We start from the raw sequence: 22,305 nt of genomic DNA, 5'->3' as shown, positions 1-22,305 counted from the left end.
TTCGTGGAAGCAACATATAGTACTAAAAAGTACGTTATACTTAGGGTTGTTTCTTTTCATGTTTTATATTTTACCACGACAGTGTTCTATGCCGGGATACACCAAGATTTCACTGACGTCGTGTCCCCCACGGAAATGACGCCAGTAAACCTTTGCCGAAGCGACCCGCCATCAGGACATCGCTCGCCAAGCGCACCCACAAGGCAGCCGGCGACGTGCAAATCATGCTCGGCTGCAGATATCGCTGCACATTTAACTTTGGTATTTTACCGATTCCTATGACAACCGGTAATTGCTAACAGAAGTTCTGCCACCTTAGATTTCAGTAAACCTAAAGAGCAAGCATGGTTTTGTAAAGGCTATTCAACAATGGACCATATTCGCACGATCAATCAGGTGATAGCAAAGTGCGCGAAGTATACTGAACCGCTATACAAAGCCTTCATAGACTATGAGAAAAGATTTCACTCGGTCGAAACCTTAGCCGTCATTCACGAATTACGGAACCAGGCTGTCGACGAGCATTATGTAAAAATACTAGAGGAAATTTACAGTGGGTCCACAGCTACGATCATCCTCCATAAGGAGAGCAGTAAAATACTTATAAGGAAGGGCGTCAGGCAAGGAGACACGATCTCTCCGATGTTATTTACAGCATGTTTACAAGAAGTATTCAGAACGTTGGATTAGGAATATGTGGGAGTAAGGGTTAATGGAGAATACCCCAGTAACCTCAGATTCGCTGACGGCGTTGCTTTGTTAAGTAACTCGGGGGAGGAATTGCAAAGCATGCTTACCGCACTGGGAAAACAGAGTAGAACCGTGAGCTTGAAAATTGAAATGCAGAAAACTGAAGTAATGATCAATAACGTGTGGACAGCACAGCGGTTTGAGATAGGTGGCGAGGCCGTGGAAGTGGTAAGCGAATATATCTACTTAGGCCAAGGATCCCAATCATGAGGCAGAGATAATTCCCGGATAAGAATGGGGTGGAGTGCATTCCGTAGGCACTCTCGGGTAATGAATTGCAGCCTTCAATTCTCCCTGAAGAAGGAACTGTATGACAGCTGCATCTTACCGGTACTGACCTACGGGGCAGTAACATGGAGGCTCACTAAGAGGGTTCAACTTAAATTGAGGACGACTCAGTGCGCAATGGAACGGAAGATGATAGGTGTAACATTAGGGACAAGGAGAGAGCGGAGTGGGTCAGGGGACAAACGCGTGTTAAGGACATGTTAGTCGAAATTAAGAAGAAGAAATGGACGTAGGCAGGGCTTGTAATGCGAAGGCAAGATAACCTTTAGTCATTAAGGGTAACAGAGTGGATCCCTAGAGAAGGTAAGCATGGCAGGGGCGGAAGAAAGTTAGATGGGCAAATGAGATCAAGAAGTCTGCGGGGATAAATTGACCGCAGTTAGCGCAGGACCAGGGTAATTGGAGATTAATAGTTGAGGCCTTTGCCATCCAGTGGACGTAGATAGGCTGGTGTTGATGAAAAAGGAATCAACAGCAGTTTTTTTAAACGGACAGATATTATTACACCGTAATATTACCGCTCCTCACACATTACCCAGCCACACACAAAGGTTTAGCATTAGTCTGCATGGACTCAACGTGGGAACCCATCTGTCACTCTGTAGAGATTGATTTGGAACACTTTTTCCCCCAACGTTGATGTTGCGCCAAAACCTACTGCAGAAAGCCAGGCTTATAGAACTCATTTCCGTACAGGAAAACCAATCCTTAAAAATCAAGCGCCTCAAGAAACGTTTTCTCAATTAGGCGATCAAGTTACTGAAGTCTAAGGCATTTACTTCGAAGACAAAGTCTGAGGCATTTACTTTCGACTTTGGTTGATTTGAAGTAGACTTTGGATTTGGACTAGGCAGTTTGGATTGGCTACTTTGTGAGCATGGATTTCCGACTTTGATTTTCTAAGATCGCACGCCGAAAGCTTTGCGTTTTAACCATCTTCCAACATGTTTTTTTTTAACATGTTTGTATGGACAGCACCATTCCACGACTTACGCACCTTCAAAAATGGAGAATTTGTAAAACTAAATGAAATTCTTTGTTTGCGGGGTTAAATTTTCGAATTGAAAGAAGGCTAAAAACATAACTCACGTGAACATGAACCGCAGTTTATATAGTCTTATAGAGGCAGTGAACGCCCTTGGCCGAGAATAACTGGACTTCACACAACCCTGGTAAGTTTGCTGATTTTAGCTTGTGCTGTGCCTCCCTCTTTGAAAAGATAAATAAATGAAAGGGAGCTTACACCAAGCTTACAAGTTGGGCGAGTTGTTCCGCATTTCAATTTAAAAAAAAACATATTCTAACACCTTCGAAATCGAGACGCGATAAGTGAGGAAACAGCGGGGCTGGTGTTCATCCCTAGCATCAACTGGTCCTGACCTAGATCTGCCCCTTACTAAGACCAAGACGCTAAAAAGGGAAGCTTTCTCCATGCAAACTAAAATAAATCCACAATCCACCCTCCTAGAGTGCGAAATACAAACTCCCAAAGTATGACGCCGAAGTCCGCTTCAACTCAGCCAAAGTCCAGAGCCGTCACCTGTGCTACGAAGCCAAGAATTTGGCGTCGTCTTCTCGAATGCGTTGTCTACCTGATTCCCTTGACTCATTGTGATATTGAGCATGTATGCCCAACAGCCAGGTGCTGTAACGATAGGATTCGCAAACACAACCGCAACGTTCATAACGCAGGGAGTGAACATCTTGGTATACATTGCCGTGACTGCCGTATCACCCATAAATTGGCGTGCACTAGAATCCTACCAAGACACACCAATAAGGTAGTCCGGGCGATAATGCAGGCATGCTTGCCCCCCTAGATCGCCGATATCGCCAAATTTCAAGAGTACTGATAGTCCTATCAGAAAAAGTTCTACAGGGTCCTGCATGCCCCCATGATTTTATCCGCTATTTCTCACAGCTGACTCTGGTTCGCCAGGTGTTATTTCATTGGAAGTTTCCCATATAAGATGCTTTCTTCCTTGCAATAAATGTTGTTAAAAGTCAGCGCTTGACGTCTAACGTTCCTGCTCGTCCTTCGTGTGTCTTCGCTGTAAAGATTGCCAAGGAAATGCTGCGTGAAATTGACGATAGATCAATCGAGTAGACGCCGGAGTTATAACGCGAAGTACGGAGGTTCAATTCCGACAACGGAAGCGTTTGTTTTTGTGGCGTAAGCTAACTCGGCTACACTGGCCGAGTTAGAGAAGTTCAGCGTGGGCTGTGAAGGACCGTACTGCGCAAGCGCGAACAGCATGAGATTGGATTGGATTGGTTTGGCTTGGCTTGGTTTGGCTTCAATCGGATTGAATTAGATTGGATTTGAATTGTAAATCCAATCCAATTGTAGTACGGGTGTGTAGATAATTGGGTCTCCACATTTGCCAGCCTTCGCATTCCAGAGGAGAGACGTCATAGCTGCGGCAGACGCACTGGCGCCGGCGCGTGCTTAGCTGTCGGTTCCGTTGCGCAGTAGCCAAGTCTGTCACTGCACCGGAGCCGCTTGATAGCCGTTTCGCGTGGCTCCTGGAGAGCAGTGCTGCTCATGCGGGAGGAGCAGTGACTGCACTGGACTACACAGGATCGGATTGGATTAGAAATCGTTTTAGCAGCAGTAAGAATGATAGTCAGCTAATCCTAGACAACCAGGAAACCTAAGAGTCACCAGCTGAACATTAGCGCACGCTACGTATATCCTGGCATAGCCGAGCTAAGCCACTGTTAACTTTTTCTTCTGGCACGCACTCACTTCCTGCTCGTGGACGTCTTGCATCGTCGCCGCTTTCCACCCCACTTCTTGTCCTAGAAGTTTCATCTTCTTCACTTCGCTGAGCGGAGTTTTGCATTAACGATCAAAGACGACAGAGCCGAAGCTTAAACAGCTGCGCTGTTAAAAACCAGCTCTTGAAAGACGGCAAAAAAAAAGAGAGCTAACGCTCTTGTTGTCTCGCGTTACATTCCCATTTTTTGTGCCCTGTTTTTTTAACATGTAAAGTAACTTAGTTTATGGCCTGTTATAATTTTCGGTTTCGAGATTTTATTAATTTCTTGGCTTTCCCGCAAATCACGTTTACAAAGAACATGTGACCACAAGTGTCGACGGAATTGCCTGGGTAGAGAAAAATGCATGCCATTGTAGCGCTAGGCTCACTTGCTCACGTACGCTACGTGTAAGCTCACACGTAAGGATCACGTCAGGCTTTGTGTTACGTGCCCACGTGAAAAATAAATTTGGAGGGTTTACATATTGTTGCAGTAAAGACCATGGCCCCTTAACCAGAAAGTACCGGCTCTTAGTCCCCCTCACCACCCCCCCTATAAAAAAAGAACCGGACACTGATTTGCCTCAAATCCTTTGCGGGATTTTTTCGACTACAGTGAAATTTCTGGCATTCTTTGCAGTCTCTATTGTGGTCTATCAACGGTTCACGAACGCGATTATGTAGGCCTCGGCCACCCATTTTACCCCAAGAGGGCAAAATAGAAGAGCAGGGGCAAGGCTCCGGGCACTGGTACGTTCGCGTGCCACTAGAGGAGAAGCAAAACACGACTCGCGGTAGGCGAACCAGGTGACTAGCGTGGCATTCCTGTTTTCCGGGAAACAAACTCAACTGACAGACATTCGAACGCAGTGCAGTCGGTCAGCGATGTACGAGCTACAATGACGACGCTAAGGCCTTCGCCTCACACCGGTGTTTACGGTAGCCGCATCGGCAGCTGCCAAACTCCAGACAGCGGTTCAGCTCGGTAATACCACTTCGGTTCCTGTTTGGCCAGTCGATTATGGGCATAACGCAAAAGAGCCCTTGACAAGTGCTCTTTTCTTAGATGCTACCTTCACCCCTTCGTGCTTCTTTTGGCCAGTAAGAGTCTCTGTTTCTGCTTTGTGACACAAGACAAAACGGTCGCGCAGCTTGTACCACCCTGTACCGATTGAAAAAGTCATAACTGGTTACAACGCTCCCAGATATAACGATCTATCGGTTATGACGACCCTATTTTTGGTCCACTTATGAATTTCCTATGATACCCATTGGAACTGCGCACAGACATACCGAACGTGTTTCCAAGCGTCCTGTTTTAGAACGAACCCTTCCGACACGGTAAGGGGAAAAATATGGCGCATAAAATGTGAAAAAAAAAATCAAAACAGTCCTAAAGCATGAGAGTGGCGGTGCGCTGCTGCGTTCACCGCTTCAGTTTAATCACAATGAAGCTTCATCCCAGATCTGCGACCACCACCCGCAGATTTCAGATGCCGCGACCGAGGTCACACACTTTCCAGGAATTTCTTAAAATGCACAATGGCAGTGAGGAAAAAAAAATTAGGGAGCATAAATCCTGGCGGTCAGCTGGTCGTCAGCCAGTGAAGCCTGGCGGTCAACCAACGAAAGCATAGCCTTTAAGTATGGCCTCTGAGACCAGTGTGATTTAAGATCCGCACTCCGTATCAACTGTCCCTCAAGCATTGCTATCGCCGGTGTCGATCTTCGCACCGGCCTAGTCAACGCGAATGCGGAAAACGCCGGTGTTTACTTAAGCCGGGTTCAGACTGTTGCCGCAACTGTCGTAATAACTTTAAACAAAGACGTCATTTCACGCATAAGCTGACCGAACTGCGTGGCATGCAATTTTAACGCAAAGCTTTCTACCTTTGCCAGCCAACGATTCCTTCCGGAAGTGCGGGACAAGAAACTCCGAACGCGGATGAGGAGGCCGAGACTGGTTTTCACTTCCAGAGCACAGTGTAGATGGCGCAGCGATAGGGCGCTATTACCCAGCGTTTCCCGAGCGCAGCTGTCTGCTCGCACCGGCGTGCGCTTTCGAGGGATGGCTTTGTCATCTGCTTAGGCACGGTTGTTTTTGGCCTGTTCTGGCGTGCTTCGCGTCCATTGCGCGCTTCCCTCGCACGGCTTGATTAGCTTGTTCGAGAGCACTTTCTAGGTAACCCGGATCCGAAGGAATTAAGCTGTCTTACAGCAAAGATAGGCTAAGGGTTGGTTTTCAGGGCGGAAAACAAAATGTAGAGACCACATACAGACATCTGGCCACTACAGAAACCCTACCTTTTGCGCAGTGCTTGCCAAGAATGGGACTCCATTTTCTAAATTGGTGAATACCAATTTGGTTGTGTTTTAAGAAGTAATAAACAGGCGAAAGGCGCAACTGGTTCTGATACATCGCGATTATTCAGGTTCCCTCAGCTTTCTCGCAATTCTCTAACTTACTACACTAACTAGTTTAAATCGCTATAAATGGGAATCAATAAGTTCACATGCCGAATTGTTGTGGTGCCTGAGCTTTTGTCGCCCGGTGGTTTAGCTCCAAGGTAGCATATCAGGATGTCTAGTTTCCGCTGTCTCACTATTCGAAAGACGCTCCTCTCTGTTTTTTCTCACTTCCGACTCACGGCTGGGCTTACAGCAGCGGCGTCGTCCGCTGCTCTGTCCCGTCCGTGGCCGACGCTCATTCGTTCGGGATGGCGCCACAGTGAATTCCAGGTAACGGCTGGCAGAATCTCTGGTTTCGCTCTTTGTAAAGCCACATGTGTGAATTCGAGTGACGCCGCATCGGCAATTTTTGTGGGTGTCGTTTAAAGCGCCTTGCTTTCGAACCACCTTCACAGCGTGAACCGGAGCCATCTTTCGAGGGGCGAAGCACGTTAGGGCTAAGGCTTGTCATTCCGGCGTCCGTCCGACGTCCGTGCTCACGGTCCAGCAACGTGTAAATCGAAACATCTGTTAACAAAAGGTTCACAAAATGTTAACAAGAACAAAATAAAAGGTTCACAAAAGGTCAGAGAGAGAAAGACAGACAGAGAGAGAGAGAGAGACACAGCACCGTGTAAATTGAAACATCTGTGAACAAAGGGTTCACAAAACGTGAACAAGAACAAAATAAAAGGTTCACAAAAGGTTGGAGAGAGAGCGAGAGCGCTGCAGTGCAAATGCGTACATAAGCGCGTTCCAGGCCACACATTCTTTTTCTGCCATGGATGAAAACGAACGTAAGGTGCTGCATGGGGTGGCTCAACGTCGACGCAGACAATATACCCCGGAAACGAAAGCGGGAAGCGGTGGCAAAACGGCAAGAACACCAAGCGGAGCCGGAGTTGAGTGCTCGGGACGCAGCGGCTCAACTGCAACGCCGACAACAAGCTACCTTGCAGTATATACTGTACGTACGCGTTGTCCGTCATTTACATGCGCGAGTGGACAATGTAACGCGTGATTTCCGGTAAGAAAGATCCCCAGTGCTTAACCCACTCGTCATGGTTCACTTCGTGGAGATGCGTGAATTTTTTTTTACGTCCATAGGTCACAATATGGCTTTTCCGTCGGTAGTCCGAACATAGCCTCGCTAACATCTAGAGATCACGGTTCACCGACACTTCGTTTGCGCAGTTGGTAATGACGAACAGTGGTTACATTCAAACTTGCGAACATCACTCTACTCCGGCCAAAGCGACGCAGCTCCGGGGAGGGTGGCGCTGCGGTCGCCAAGGAGTGCGAACGTGCTTACATCGGCTCCGTAATTTATGCCAAATTAAGTAGTGCCAATAGTCTCAACCACGAAGATATTGCTACTAGTGCTTTCGCGAAGTCGAAAACTATCGACCGACACCGGATTTCAACAAAAGGTGCGTTCTTCGCCGAGTTATCGAAAGTGACATTTTCGACGCCGGCATGGCGAAGCTAAGCCTAACGCACTAGCGCTTCGCTAAGACAACAGTCGGCGTTCTCGCCGAGCATGATGGAGGAAGACATGGCGGCGACGGCATCCGAAGACGGGCCATCGAACCGAATTTGCGTGCAAGTAGAAGGGGAGGATATTTCAGCAGATGACTTCAAGAGCTCGGTCGGCTGGCTATACATCGGCGGCCACGACAGGAAGAAGAGGCAGCAGCAGGACCCGGAGGAGCAAGGTGCCCCAGGTGAGCCGATAGACAACGTCTATAAAATCGAACGCAATAACAAGGCTTCGAGAGGCACGAGTGCAAGAAAGGAGGCCATTCGGGCCGCCCGCATGCCGAATATGCCAGCGGAAGACTTTAAGATTGTACTGAGGCCCCGCGGCGAACTAGACATCGCGAGAAGAGGAGCCGCATGCGTCGCGGCAGCCATCATGGCGGCCGCGGGCATAGAGAGGCAGGAGCGAGCCGAAGACATGGCGTGCCCCAACTACCAGCAAAACCTCATGGTGCTCAGCGCTCCGAGCAGAGAACGCGCAGAAAAATACGTCCGAATCCGCGAGATCGAAGTGCAGGGAAACAAGTATGAAATCAACGCATACGGAACTGCCGCCCACGGCACGGTGAAGGGAGTAATCAAAGGGATACCAACGGAAGACAGCGAGGCCGAAATATTAGAGCAGATTCTAACCAAGCACAATCCGACGGCAGTGGGAGCCAAGCGCATTGGAACGTCTATGACGGTCATCGTCGCCTTCGAGAGCGAAAAGGTTCCAAGATACGTGAGATACCGATCGACGTTATACCAGTTCAGCTTGTACAGAAAATAGATGAGGTGTGTAGGTGCTGTGGCAGGGTCGGCCATCGGGGCGACGTGTGCCCAACGCCCAACGCGAAAGTGTGCCTCTCATGCGGAGTGAGCAACCCCATCGATGGACACAAGTGTGTTCCCAAATGTAAACTGTGCGGCGAAGGTCACCCCACCGGAGATAAGGTCTGCAAGGTAAAATTTAAAATTCCTTTCGTGGTGAGAAGACGAAGATGGGAGCGCCGAAACACCGAGAGACAGCGCGTGCCATCGCCGGACTCCTTCCCTCGGCTGGGCGACGTGACGTCACGTGGGGTGAACGGATCGTGCCACACGTCGCGCAGCGCCTCGCGAAGTGCATCGCGCCGGCATCCCGCGTCCCGGAGTGCGTCACAAAGAGGGACTTCACAAACGAGGCACCTGCGCGGCAGCGAGCAGCAGCAACAGCCGTGGGAAGGCGTGAGCTGGGCCGACGCCGCAAGCGGGAACGGGCACAAGAGAGGCAACCAATGCTGCGAACAGCTGAGAGCGGCCAACGAGACTATGGCAAGGAAGCTCGAAGATATGGAGAAGAAACTCCGGAGCATGAAAGCGCTACTAAAACAACAGCAGCAACAACAGAGATACGGCCAAGTAGAAGAGCTTCAAGGAAACAAAGCGGACCAGACGAGCGCGCCACAAACGCAACAGCTACAGCAGCAAAAGCAACCGGCCCAGCAGAAGCAGGTACAACCGTGACAACAGCAGCAAAAGCAACATCAGCAAGAGGAGCAGCCAAAGAACGGCACGGCGATGGAAATTTCGAAAGATGAGGATGAAGACGAAGAGGCGCCAAAGAAAGGAGCGAGACCGTCGACCAAGAAGAATTACGACGCCCAAATACAAAAGCTGACGACCACGGTGGGCGACTTAACGGCCACGGTGGGCAACCTAACGACCACAGTCAAAAACCTGGCGACGGCAACGGAACAGCGCTTCGCAAGGCTGGAAGAGATGCTCTCCACCCTGACGGCGTCCCACAGGAACCTGTGCGAGCGCTTCGAGATTGTCGAACAGACGCAGAAGATAATGATACGCAACTCGATATTCGCGGTGCAGTTCGCCAATCATCCCTACATCCAAGAACAGGTGCAGCAACCCACGATGCGATAATAACAATGCCAAGACAACGCACAGGAAAGCCGGAAACCGAGCCCTTTACCATCTGGCAATGGAATTGTCAAAGCTTCGGAAACAAGAAGGCGGCGCTGCAGCAACACATTCGGAGCTCGCCAAAAAAGCCCATCACGCTGCAGGAGACAGTGGTGCAGGACCCGAAACTAATGGGGTACAGAGCACACGCCGACACGACCGGTCGACGAGGCGTCTGCATCTTCGTACGAAAGGGCCTGACCGCAATAGAAAAAAAACTGAGTAAAAAAACCAAGTGCGAACTCGTCTGCATCGAAATCGCCCCGGGAAAAGGTTGTAAGCGGGGACTCTACATAACGAACGTCTACAGCAACCCAAAGGACTACTGCCAAAAGTTCAAGATCATTCTCAGAGCGACGAACAACTTGGCCAGAGGAGCCGCACCGATGGTGGTGGGAGGCGACTTCAACGCACCGCACCAGGCGTGGGGCTACAACAGAGACACGGCCAAGGGCAGAGTCCTAATGCACGAGGCAACGGACCAAGGGTACACCCTAATCACGGACCACAAACAGCCTACGAGAACGGCCCCGACGTCGACCCAGCGGGACTCCACACCGGACCTGACTTTCGTCAAAAACGTAGGGGAAGTCACGTGGCGCAACACCGGGGAAGACCTGGGGAGCGGCCACTACATACTGGAGATCGAGCTGAAGAACGAAGGGGGACGCACAATCGAACACAAATGGACCGACTGGGATGCCTTCCGTCTGCAGAGAAGAAACGGCCCGGGACAAACGGACATCGAAGCCATTGAAGCTTGGACGACCGAGCTAAGGAAGGGATACAAGGGGGACCACAAAGATAGTGACGAACGAGAGCGTCCCGTGCGTGGACAGTCGCTTGGCGCACCTAATCGACGCAAGGAAATCAATCAAGGAGCGCTGGAAAAAGCAGCGGTGGAACCGCAAACTGCGCAAGAAGGTAACCGAGCTGAACCGGTCCATCGAGAAGCAAAGCGCGCTGCTATGCAGGCAGCAATGGGACGAGGTATGCAACCGCATCGACGGCAGCCTGCACCAGAGCAAAGCCTGGTCCCTGATCAGACACCTACTAGACAAAACAAAAACTAAGTCGTATCAGCAGAACCGCATGGCCCAAGTCATGCACGAAGCTGAAACGTCCCTAGGCAAGGAAGAGCTGATCAAGAATCTCAAAACCAAGTACATGCCGCAAACGGAGACCGAGAAACACCCGGGATACGCAGGAGCCCCGAATGAAAAACTGGACAGAGAGATCACGACGCCGGAAGTAACGCAAGCCACACGAGAGCTGAACAGCAGATCGGTGGCGAGTCCAGACGGGATCTTTAACAAGGCCCTGACGAATCTCGACGACTCATCGATAGAAGCACTGACGAAATACTACAACAAGTGCTGGCAGAGCGGCAAACTACCGATGCAGTGGAAAACGGCTAGAATGGTGCTCATCCCGAAACCGGGCAAACCACCGAGCATCGAAAACCTGCGACCCATCTCGCTGACATCGTGCGTGGGGAAAGTCTTCGAGCACGTGCTGGCGAACAGGTGGCAGGATTATTTAGAAGAAGAGGGGCTGTACCCGGACTCGATGATAGGATTCCGAAGAGGCTTAAGCACCCAAGATGCCATGCTGCAGCTGAAACAGCAAATCATCGAAAACAAAACCAGAGACAGTAAAGTGATACTGGGACTGGACATACAAAGCGCCTTTGACCGAGTAAAACACTCGGCCATACTGGCGCAAGTTTCGAGGCTCAATATGGGAGAGCGCAGCTACAAGTACATAGAAGACTTCCTGACGGGCCGCAAGATCGAGCTCCGCGCGGGAGAAATCGAAATACCAGAACAAGACGCGAGCGGCGTGGGAACCTTCCAGGGGTCGGTAATCTCGCCGCTACTTTTCAACATCGTAATGATCCGCGTAGCCAAAGCAGTGGCGTAAATCAAGGGCGTCCGACACACCGTCTATGCAGACGATATTACCCTATGGACTGCCGGTGGTACGGACGCGGGCATCGAAAGAAGAAATCAGAAGGCGATCACGGCCATCGAGCACAGCTTGGAAGGGACGGGCTTAGAGTGCTCACTGGCCAAGTCAGAGCTCCTGACGTACTCCCCCCGCAAGCCCGGCAAACAACCACCGCCCCGAGAGAATGTGACCGCCTAGAAATAATCACAAAGACGGGCCAACGAATCCCCGAAGTGCAGGAGATCTGGGTGCTGGGCTTGTACATCAACGGCAAAGGCAACAAGGAAAGCCTCATGAGAAAGTTGGCAGCCAAGACGGCAAGCACGATGCGACTGCTACAACGAGTGTCCACCAAGAATACGGGCATGCGTGAGGAGGCGTTGTGGAGACTGGTGCAGACCTTCGCAATAAGCCACGTCGCCTACACGGTCGCGTGCCACCAGTGGACACAGACTGAAAAGGCCAAAATCGACGTCATGATACGGAGGATGCACAAGCGAGCGCTGGGTTTGAGCGAGTCAACGAGTACAAGAAGACTCCTACAACTAGGCACCCACAACACGGTCGATGAGCTCATCGAGGCGCAACTGGAGGCGCAGCGAGAGCGGCTATCGTCAACAAAGACAGGCAGAACCATTCTTGAGACACTGGGCCAAGGACACCGAGCCATGGGAAGACAACTGCAAGAACTCGACCCAGAAACGCGCGCAAACATACGCGTGAGCCCCATACCGACGAATGTACTCCCAGAATACAACCGAGAAAGGAGAAGGGCGAGGGCCAAGTACATCGTCGGACAACACGGCGACGACCCGAGAACGAGATACGTCGACGCGGCGGACTACGCCAAAGGCAGATACGTGGCGGTCACGATCAATGCAAGAACAGGAATAATAGCCACGGCAGCGAGCGCAAGGTGCGAGAACGCCACGGGGGCCGAGGAAATCGCCATAGCCCTGGCAATGACCGAAGCCGACTGCGACACAATATTGAGTGACTCCCAAGAAGCCGTCCGAAACCTGGCGAACGGACGCGTAAGCAGCAAAGCAATCAAGATCATCAAGAAGTCGGGTACCCGAGAAGGCCGGAGAGTGGAAGTCAGGTAGGTGGATTCCGGCGCACGTGGGCGAATGCTCGTCGCACGCACCGAACCACAACGAGACGGCCCATTGGGAGGCGCACGCGCTAACACACCGCGCCCCCAGAATGGAAAGCCGCCCCGAGTGGGAATGGTGGACAGAGACCAAAGATAGGGCCCGAGGTTACGGTGAAGCATTAAAAAACGCGCGACTGTCCAGAAGAGAATACCCCCCGCCCCATCGGGCCCTGAGCCGCGAAGAGGCGACGATTCTCAGACAGTTACAGACGGCGTCGTCACGTCGCCGGCGGCACTACACCGCATGTACCCAGAGGAGTACACAAGCAGCCTATGCGAGGTATGCAAAAAGGGGCCGGCCAACCGGTGGCACATCATGTGGGACTGCACCACCAACCCAGAAGGCGCCAGCTTCGAAGATTACCCGGCACAACTACAGGAAGCCATCGAATCAAGAGACAAGACGAAGCAAGAGTGGGCCAACGAGCAGGTCTTCACTGCACTCGAAAAGCACAGACTCCGTAAAGGGGCCTGCGCCTATTAGGGTAGCGAGATGCGACGACCGGCCACGTCGGGACGGGGGTCATAACAAACCCCCGTCCACTGCAGGACCAATGTGAATACAGTACATTCCAGTCCAGTCCAGTCCAGCTCCGGGTACGCTCAGCCTGGCATGGATGAAAACTATCAAAGTGATTACGGCGAGTGTAATATTCAAGACGTCCGGAAGAATTCCTTCGCGGGCAATGCGCCGGTAGCGGCAGGTGGCGCGCAAACAAGATTTATTTCGTTCGCAAGCAACAGCGGGCGTCCCTTCATGCAGCGAAACGCCTTACCTTGTTAAAGAAAAGGTCGTTCGATACGTTCGCTACTTTGGGCGCGTTTTGAAGGGTGAGTCCATTCACAGCGAACTGATGATATAACGACCACTGTTCGCGGCACTTTCTGGTTCGTTATGAGCGGGTTTGACTGTATGCCGAAACGTCCTGACCGCTCATATTTGACTTCATACTGGGCCCTGAATGTAAGTGAAGTTGCGATTCCCTCAATCGGCGCTCCTCTATTTTTTCTCTGTCAGTAATGTAACCATTTTTAGCAATTTTTATTGCAAACATTAAGGACCGCCTATGGCGCTTTAATTTAGCTAGTTTCTGACCCCGTGTTTTTCACGAAAAGAAATAAAAGAAATTTGCTCTACCTAAAGTATCCTAAACGTGATGAAAAAATGGGTGTATGACCTGATCAGACCTTCCCAGTCTTGACCGCCACTAGGACGTTCAATGCTAGCACTTCCGCCGACTGAGGGCAGAATCTCGTTTACATTTGAGTGTGCTCGCTTGGCTAGGAAACGGGAACGATGACTTCAAAACAGGAAGCCATCTGCGCTCAGGCAGAAAGACTATTCAAGGCAAGGCAATTTATAATACGGCAACTCGTAGTAGGGCAAATAGTCACAGAGGGCAATTCGTAAAAGGGAATTTCTCGAAAGGACGCCTCGTCGCTTCGACGAACATGCTAAAGAACTGTGAACTGGGCTAGTCGGTGCTTGTTCATTGTACGACTTCGTGAAAAAAAAAACAGACTGAGGCAAGAACACAACATAGGCAGAGTACAGGCTAACAACACAAATTCATTGAGGATTCTTTTGAGTGTAAGTTGCGCTTGTTAAGAACACTGAGACGGACACGGAAAAAAAACGTAGACTTTCACGAAAAGACGGCGCTCCTGCTCCTGCAGTCCGACAAAACCGGAGAATTTGCAGTTCTTGATGAAGCGCAGTATCAAGAGAAGGCAGAAGCAGCCATCACCAAGAACTTCCAGCGAGAGGAGGGCGTTAAAGAAACGCATCTGAGGAAGATGCGAAAAAAAAGCGCCGTCTTTTCGTGAAAGTCTACGGTTTTTTCCGTGTCCGTCTTAGTGTTCTTAACAAGCCCAACTTACCCTCAAAAGAATGCTACACCAACTAGCCCGACATCAAGCTTTACTGAACTTCATTGAGGAATGCATAATAAAAGGCAAATATTTTGCTCTTTATAAATTAACGGCGCGTGCGGTTTAATAAAGTGTAAAGTGACGCAAGCGACATCCAACATGCTCGGCACAAGGGCCTCCTGAGGAACTGTTATTCATGTTATCCAAAATGGAATATTGTACGTTTTAACGCGCAGACGCAACGCCGGGGATGAGGCGCGCCGCAGTGGAGGGCTGCGGATTAATTTTTACCACCTCTAGATCTTTAACGTGTGCCGAAATCTCGAGCACAAGGGCGTTTTTTTTTTTTTTCGCCTCCATCAAAAAATTTGCCGCAGCGGCCGGGAATCGAAACCGCGTCCTCGGGCTCAGCAGCACAACGCCTTAGCCAGTGAATCACCGCGGCAGGTCTGCTATCCAAATTCAAGAGAAGATATCTCACTCTTTCCGATTACATTCTGGCGTCACCATGGACGACGCAGGCTTCTTCAAAACACGAAGTTTAATGTAGCAAACTTGAGCTCCGCAGAATCTCAAAGAATACACAAGCGTTGAAGGAGTCTACAAAGTGTTGGCTACAAGCGTTTATCTACGAATAAAATGCCACGGTGCTTCACCTACACCCATTTACCTCTCGTGCTCTCGTGACAAGCACACGAACGATTACTCATGCATTCCAACCAACGATCGATATCATTTTTGGACGGAGGTTAAGAAAACTAGCCATGGTTGGGTTTGGAGCATGACTATGGTTTTCTGTGAGTTTAAGAACACGCTGATTTAGGACGGCCGTCTCAATCTTCGCTTTGAAAATCTCTCTTCTTCAACATTTCCTTTGGTTCACAAAACGAAAAAAATCCTACCATCTCCATGAAGTGAATGATGATGAGAGAGGCGAAGCTAAAATGCTTATCGGTAAAACCGTGAAACATTCGTCCACAAAGCATATAAACACTCGACACGTTGTTAAAGGTCTTCTTGACGGCGCGCTCCATCTGAATGAGTGAAGGACATCAGGCGCGTTCGTAGCCATACTCGCGCCTCGGTTTGTAGCGCACTGGGAACAGCGCCACATACCTCCCGTCGCGGCCAGAGAGTCGTGGGATCGAAAACGGGCGCCACTGCGTCAAGACCACCACTCCTCGCTCGCAAAGCTTGAGACTTTCCACCGCTCTGTTGACAAGCCCGTCGACGACTTCGATGTTTGTGGTGATCATGTAGGGCTTGTTTGGGACGATGAGAATCTCCATGTGTAAGTTGGCAAATCCGGTGTGTGACATTTTAGCCACCTTGGCCGTCGCCTTCTGCAGAGCGTCTTGTGTCACGTACCCCCGGTACGTGTCTTGAGCTCGCAGACGACGAACGACAACCTCTTCTTCTTCCTCTCCGCCTTGTTGGGTAACAACGAACGCGTTGGACGTTTTGACCTCTTCGTGCAATCTTTGGTTGGCCAATCCCTAGGGGCATCCTGCCACAATCATCATCAGCGGTATTTACACGGCGGCAACAAGGGACGGGACCGGGCCCGAGCAAGAGGAGCTTCGCCCCTAAAATCCTTGGCGGACCAGCATATTCCCGCCTGTTCGGGTCCTGATTACTTTCATTAGGCCGAGAAAAAAATGCTTAGACCAGTTAACTCATAGCATTTTTCCGGGGAACTTTATCTTCTTACTTATTAAAGTTCCTTCTGGAAGCTGAATGCTCACTGAGCCACAAATTTTCGGCCTTAAGTGATATGATTGCCCCGGTGAACACGGTGCCTTCTATGCAGTGGTGGATTGTGTTTTTTTAGGCGGAATATGGAGCTTCATATTTTACATATACTCGTTCGATGCCCTCTTTCGAATATACAGTTGTGCATAAAGGTAATAAAACGTTTTTTTCGACGAATAGAGTTAGGACGAACTGCCCTACATTACCAATTGTCCTTCAGCGAATTGCCCTATTACAAAACGCCTATTACGAATTGTCTTTCGACAAATAGTTTGTACGCCTTCGGCTCGCATTTATTACGCTCCAAAATTTTGTATGAAACTGTGCTGAAGTTCTACTTTGTACGAAAAATGCTGGAGTCATGTTTTTACCTAGAGACGGTATAAACAGTAGTAGTTGCAGTATCTCCATGTGTATAGTATGCAAGTTGGATTCAAAAATAGTGCTCTATCTCAAGTTGATCCTTATCAGCTGACATCTGGTACAATAAAGGGACGCCAAATATCATAAAAGTATAAAAAAAGAGCCGCTGTTTACCGTATATGGCTTGCATATATAGAAGGAACTAAGGTGGTGGGTGATTAGCCCAAGAAATTCTCTTCCGCATCAAGGTTGTCCTTAAAGGGGCCCTGAAAGGCATTTTGAGCACACTAAATGAACTAGCGCAACCGTTAGATTGGGTCGTCAACGTCCTCTGTGCCAAGTATTACTCTTTTACGCGCAGCGGAAAGGTCGCACTTTTGTTGCAAACATTGTCGTTTTTTTCTCACCCTTTCCTTCGTGCTTTTGGACGCCGCTATCTTCACATGTCTACATCATCGATTCCCAGATGTTCGTCATGAGCTAGACATCCCGCTATTGGGCGGCTTTTTCACGCACTTCCGGCAAATAGATGAGTCGTCTGCTCAGCGTCGGCTCGCCGGCTGATCTGCCAGCGGAGTGCCGGAGTGCTTGGGCATTTTACGACAAACGAAACAAGTGTAAAACAAACGCTTAACCGTTTGTATTGAATGCAACACGGCCATAACACGACATGGATATTCTCTTACCTGAGTACGTTCCATAAAGAAAGCGTTTAAGGCCCGTGGCACTTTCGTGCAATCGCAGAGAACGCCCTGAGCCGAATGCCCGGGTTTGACGCATACATTTTATTCAACTTCAAAACAATCCAGAGATGCGTTTCTAATGAACACAACGTCTCAACATGCGTTGAAGGTCTGAACCACGAATGACAGAGGATGGGTTGCCTCCTGCCCGTCGTAAATTCGGTACTCACCTCGCGCGCGGTTTGCGGGGACGAACAGCAAGTCACTTGACTCTGGCACACAAGCCGATGGCTTTTAGCCACGCACACTGCACATACCCCATGCGAGGTTGAGTCGCACGTCGCTCGAGAAAGATTATCCAGACCATGGGAAGCACTATCCACCCGCAGAAGCACAACGTCGCATTTCATCGCGAAACAAAGGCGTCCACAACACACACACCATCGCCTCCTGTAATGCCAAACGCATCTCGCACTTCCCAATAGGAGTGGGTGGTACGCCTGCAGTGCCCACATGTCGTGAGGTGGGGCCCCAAGCTGAACCGAGATCACGGAACCATAACTGACTTCTGGAGCGGTTTGTGCCTTGTTGCCAAGGCAACCGATGTTTGAGATTGTCGAAGAAATGGCGCTCGCTCCAGCGCTAGAAAGCTCAGAGCCGCGGCGGAGAATGTTTTGCCAACGTTGCCGCTCTCCACCACGCGTCGCCCCAAGCTGAACTGGTCACATGATTGAAGCGTTTTGTGCACGGGTTCTGTATTGGTTTAAAATGTCTTTTTCACATGCCGCCGGCAGGAATTACCACCGCCGCAAAATAAGACCCGGCACCAGCGGGGCCACATCTGATACGGCGCTTTTTGGATAAACAGTGCACGGTGCATCAAGGGAACGAGCGCACGACCCACCCCGTGCGGCTGCGAGTTCGCCGCCGATAAAAAGTCATGTGCCGCCAGCAACGTACACCGCGAAAGGGCAAGGCCAGGCCGCCGCATACATGCGGCCAGATTTTTCGTTCGCTTTTCCAGCCTTAAACGGAGTGCGTGCGGGATTCATGGTGTCAACAAAGCTTGCCCGTAGCAGACGACAGTCTGAGCAGCGCAATAGCGGAAGTACGTCACCGCTGCGGAGCGCAGCATCATGGGAGGCAAAACTCGCGCGCCGTCAACAGCGGAGAGTAAGTCGAAAGGAGGAGGAAACTTGGAGCGACGATAATGCGTGGTTTTTGATTTACGATTCCTCAGCTAATACTCATCGCTTTAAAAAAATTCTTGCGCGAGGAGCTTGCAAATACATTGCTTTATTTGGGTGCATGTACATCCATGCATCGGCGGGAGGTATTTCAGGACCCCTTTAATAAAAAGCATTACAAATATCCGGCATTCGTCATTTCGGTTGATGTTGAGGCTGCCACGGTACGGGGAGAGACTTTATTTTACGGTTTGCCCTATTAATCTCAAGTCGTAGAGACGAATACAACATAGTAACAATTACTAAGTTGTAACAACGACGTTGCCTTTTTATAGAATTATATTCTTTGATTTGATTTTGATTTGATGACTTACGCGGGTGCATTTCGGATTGCAATACGAATATACTTTGATTTGAAGGAACGAGTTGAACGTAAATAATTGTAGATAGCCTACCATTGGCAAAAAAGAAATGCTGAGCACTTTAACCCGATAATAAAGTGAACGTCGATGCGCTTACCATGGGCACAAGTGTTTTAATCTTCTGGGTTTCAATTCATGTAAGCGAATACCCAGCGCAGTGTATACGAGGCTTTAAACCTCGCGCTGCTGAGCAAGTTTCAGGAGCGGTAGCCGTTTAAACTGGCGAACCACATAAGCACTGCTTAGTAGACAATTTAATGCATGTTAGAGTACCCCGGGCTGTGTGAATAGTCTGTAGCACCCTATAGTCCACGCGTAAATTAGATGCGTTAAACTATAATCAGAGCACACATCGGGGGTTTCCAGCTGCTCCCCATAAATATGTAATTCCAACGCACAGAACCGGTAAATGTCAGTCGTGAACGTGTCGCCAAAGCAGCGGTGACAGTGGTGAGCGGGTCGGGGACTCCTGCGACTACTTTCGATACGGGCTGTTAGGGGGATTTCAGTGGCGCCCCTACAGGCAGTGCTCGAGGCGTATCATAATGATGAACAACGTGAATGAAAGGTAGCAAGGTCTCTCGACGAGACAATGAATAAAACCACCGCAATGAACAGTAGGTTTGCTTTGGCACTATCTGCATTCAACTCGGAACTCATGGTTAACATACATCCCTACAACGGTATTCCTCTTCAACGGTTTTTTTACAACCATCAAATATAATTCGCAAATAAAACACTCATAGCCTTGATAAGATAACTGTCGTGTTCGAACTGCTATTGCACAAGATAAAAAGATCAAAAGCTTTCTTTTCAGACTTAGCCTTTCTTGTGGTTGTAGTGCATTGAACTTACAATAGTGTAATGGGAAGGAGAAAAACGAACAGCGAGGTGTTAAACACAAAATCGATGTATTGTGGTACAATATTGTCTACTAAAATTCCAGAAAACCCTAGACGGAACGACCAGTAGCCAACATAAAAATAGAACAACAACAGGACGTGCTTAATTTCAGTGCAAATAAAGAAACTCATAGAGTGCAATAAACAGATGTCTCAAGTCGTATGGCATATGTGAGTGCTGACTAAGTCGTGCTCGAGAGAAACGACAAAGACAAATAGATGGGTGACTCAAAGTTAGATCAGAGACCTGTCGTAAACAATGTAACGGAAAACGCATGCGGGACATCTGTTGACAATATACAATGTTGTCCAAGATATCAACAACAATAAACTTTCGAAGTCTATATTTGGATGATTTTGGAAATTTTAGTGCCCTTTGTATGCTGCCATTTTACGGCGAATCGAATATCGCACGAAAGTGCTGACGCAATGGCGCCGTTCGCAGAATTTGTATTGTCTTTTAAGCACCGCCATGCACCAGTCCAATCGACCCTCTCGAATCTACAGGAATATGCTGGTTTCGGAATCTCTTTGAAAAATCGTGTTTTTGAAGGTAAGCATGGTTTCCTGGCCTTTTTGTCTCAGTCTGATTCTTTAACGTACCGAAAAAAGAAATTCTGAATGTAGACAACAAAGTCCTAAAATTTGACTTGGCAGGAGCCTTTTAAAAGTTTTCCATTTAAAGCCGAATTTATCGCCTTTTAAAGATACGGCTGTCTCTGGAAGACAGGGTCAAACAGTTTGAAAACTTGCATTACACAAGAACCCGAACGATTGAGGTAGCTAAAGCTCGTCATTGTTTCATTAACTTCTCGGTAACAGCTTCGGTTTCATTTACGCAACGTCTTCGAAAATTCAAGTGGAATGTCAAAGTGCCGGGTACACTAGAAACATAACATCTCCAAATGCAATGTACACAAACTTTCACTAAAAATATTGCTTCTTCTGTGAAGCGATACAGAAATAAAAGTTGGCAACATTTATTCTATAGCGTCAACGATAAACTTTTAAAGACATTCCTGTGCAATAGTGGTGGCATAAGCAGCTCCCTCATTTCGTAAGGCCGTAGGATGGCCTGGAACATTGTCGCTGGAAAAGAATAACAACTGTACGACACGTTTATCTGTTACAGAGACGCCTCTTTTCGAAATATGGCGCGATTCAGTTTAAGATAGGTTGAATAGACTTGGATGCAGAACTTATCTTTATCAGTCCCGTTTTTTTAGAACAGCGTGTGGTGGTTTGGCCCAGAGCGTCATTTGGACAGCAAGTGGTTTTATATAGTTAGCAAATATAGTGTACCAATACATCTACACAAGGAAGAAATGAAATATATATATCTTACGACGCTTTAGAAACAGAGTCACCAGATGACCAGTAAAGAAACACAAAAAGAGCATCATTACTTCGTATGCAGAAAAGAAGGCATCTAAAGCCAGTACACCCGCCCGTGTATAAATGATTAGCACTGACACTTTTTCAGGCTTACTTCAGGATGCAATATTTTACCAACGGCGGTGAAGCTGACGTCACACTGGACCTGATTTGAACTATGCCATCCACATTAGTGAAGAAACTACGAGGTGCCACAGTAATTTATCGTTCTTGACCGCGTATGTTTCGAACACCAAAATCAACAGTATAAAAACTGCTTAATAGAAACTTTAACACCCTCCTTCATACTCAAACCAAACCAAGTACGTTAAAGGTGTTTATAGAGTTTCATGGTACAGTTTTTCCAAGCACATGTAGCCATCTCTGACAAATAGAGCAAAAACAACTTATCATATTCCTTTGCACTAACACCGTACTGTTGTCAGATTTCTTCCGGACACAGTTCAACTGCTCTCATCCTGCACTATTTCAACTTGTTTTCTCCCCATAATTTTTTTGATACATCGCACCTGGAAGTTTGGATTTTGCTGATTTTATTCGCGTGCGTCCTCAGTCATTGTGTTCCTGGGGTAGCCTTCAGTATTCAGTTCGCCGATTACATAGCGGGAACACGTTACCTTACTTACCTTAGTTTGTAATTGTCTACCCTCTAGAATTGCGTGACCCTTAACTACTGACTTGGTTTATTTACACCGAGGGTTGCATGTGTCACTTGTTTTTCCGTTTTTCATTGGAGGGAAGGTGGCTTTGATTTACGGTGCCGAATGATGAAAATTACTGAATATAGATTTGTCACTACACAGACGAAATTCCTTTTATGTCATCGTTTCTGCGACATTGATAAACAGTCGTTCATTACTGCAGAGTGCATGCCTACTATGCCGCTAACATATTT

At 48.7% G+C, this 22,305-nt stretch overlaps 1 protein-coding gene across 3 annotated transcripts in view; it reads left to right on the top strand.

Moving 5' to 3' along the window:
* The first annotated feature begins 20,448 nt into the window (after positions 1–20,448).
* Positions 20,449–22,305, top strand: part of LOC144172726 (neprilysin-1-like) — a 140,964-nt gene continuing 139,107 nt past the window's right edge. For 2 of the 3 annotated variants that reach the window (XM_077701340.1, XM_077701338.1), the window contains exon 1: positions 20,449–20,568. The gene's annotated coding sequence lies outside the window, so the exon portion shown is untranslated. The remainder of the gene's footprint in view (positions 20,569–22,305) is intronic. The other variant, XM_077701339.1, reaches the window with a different exon arrangement.

The sequence above is a fragment of the Haemaphysalis longicornis genome, unplaced genomic scaffold (assembly GCF_048455015.1).
Source record: "Haemaphysalis longicornis isolate Haplotype H1 unplaced genomic scaffold, Haemaphysalis longicornis Haplotype H1 scaffold_255, whole genome shotgun sequence".
Taxonomy (NCBI): domain Eukaryota; kingdom Metazoa; phylum Arthropoda; class Arachnida; order Ixodida; family Ixodidae; genus Haemaphysalis; species Haemaphysalis longicornis.
This window is presented reverse-complemented; position numbering and strand designations above follow the sequence as displayed.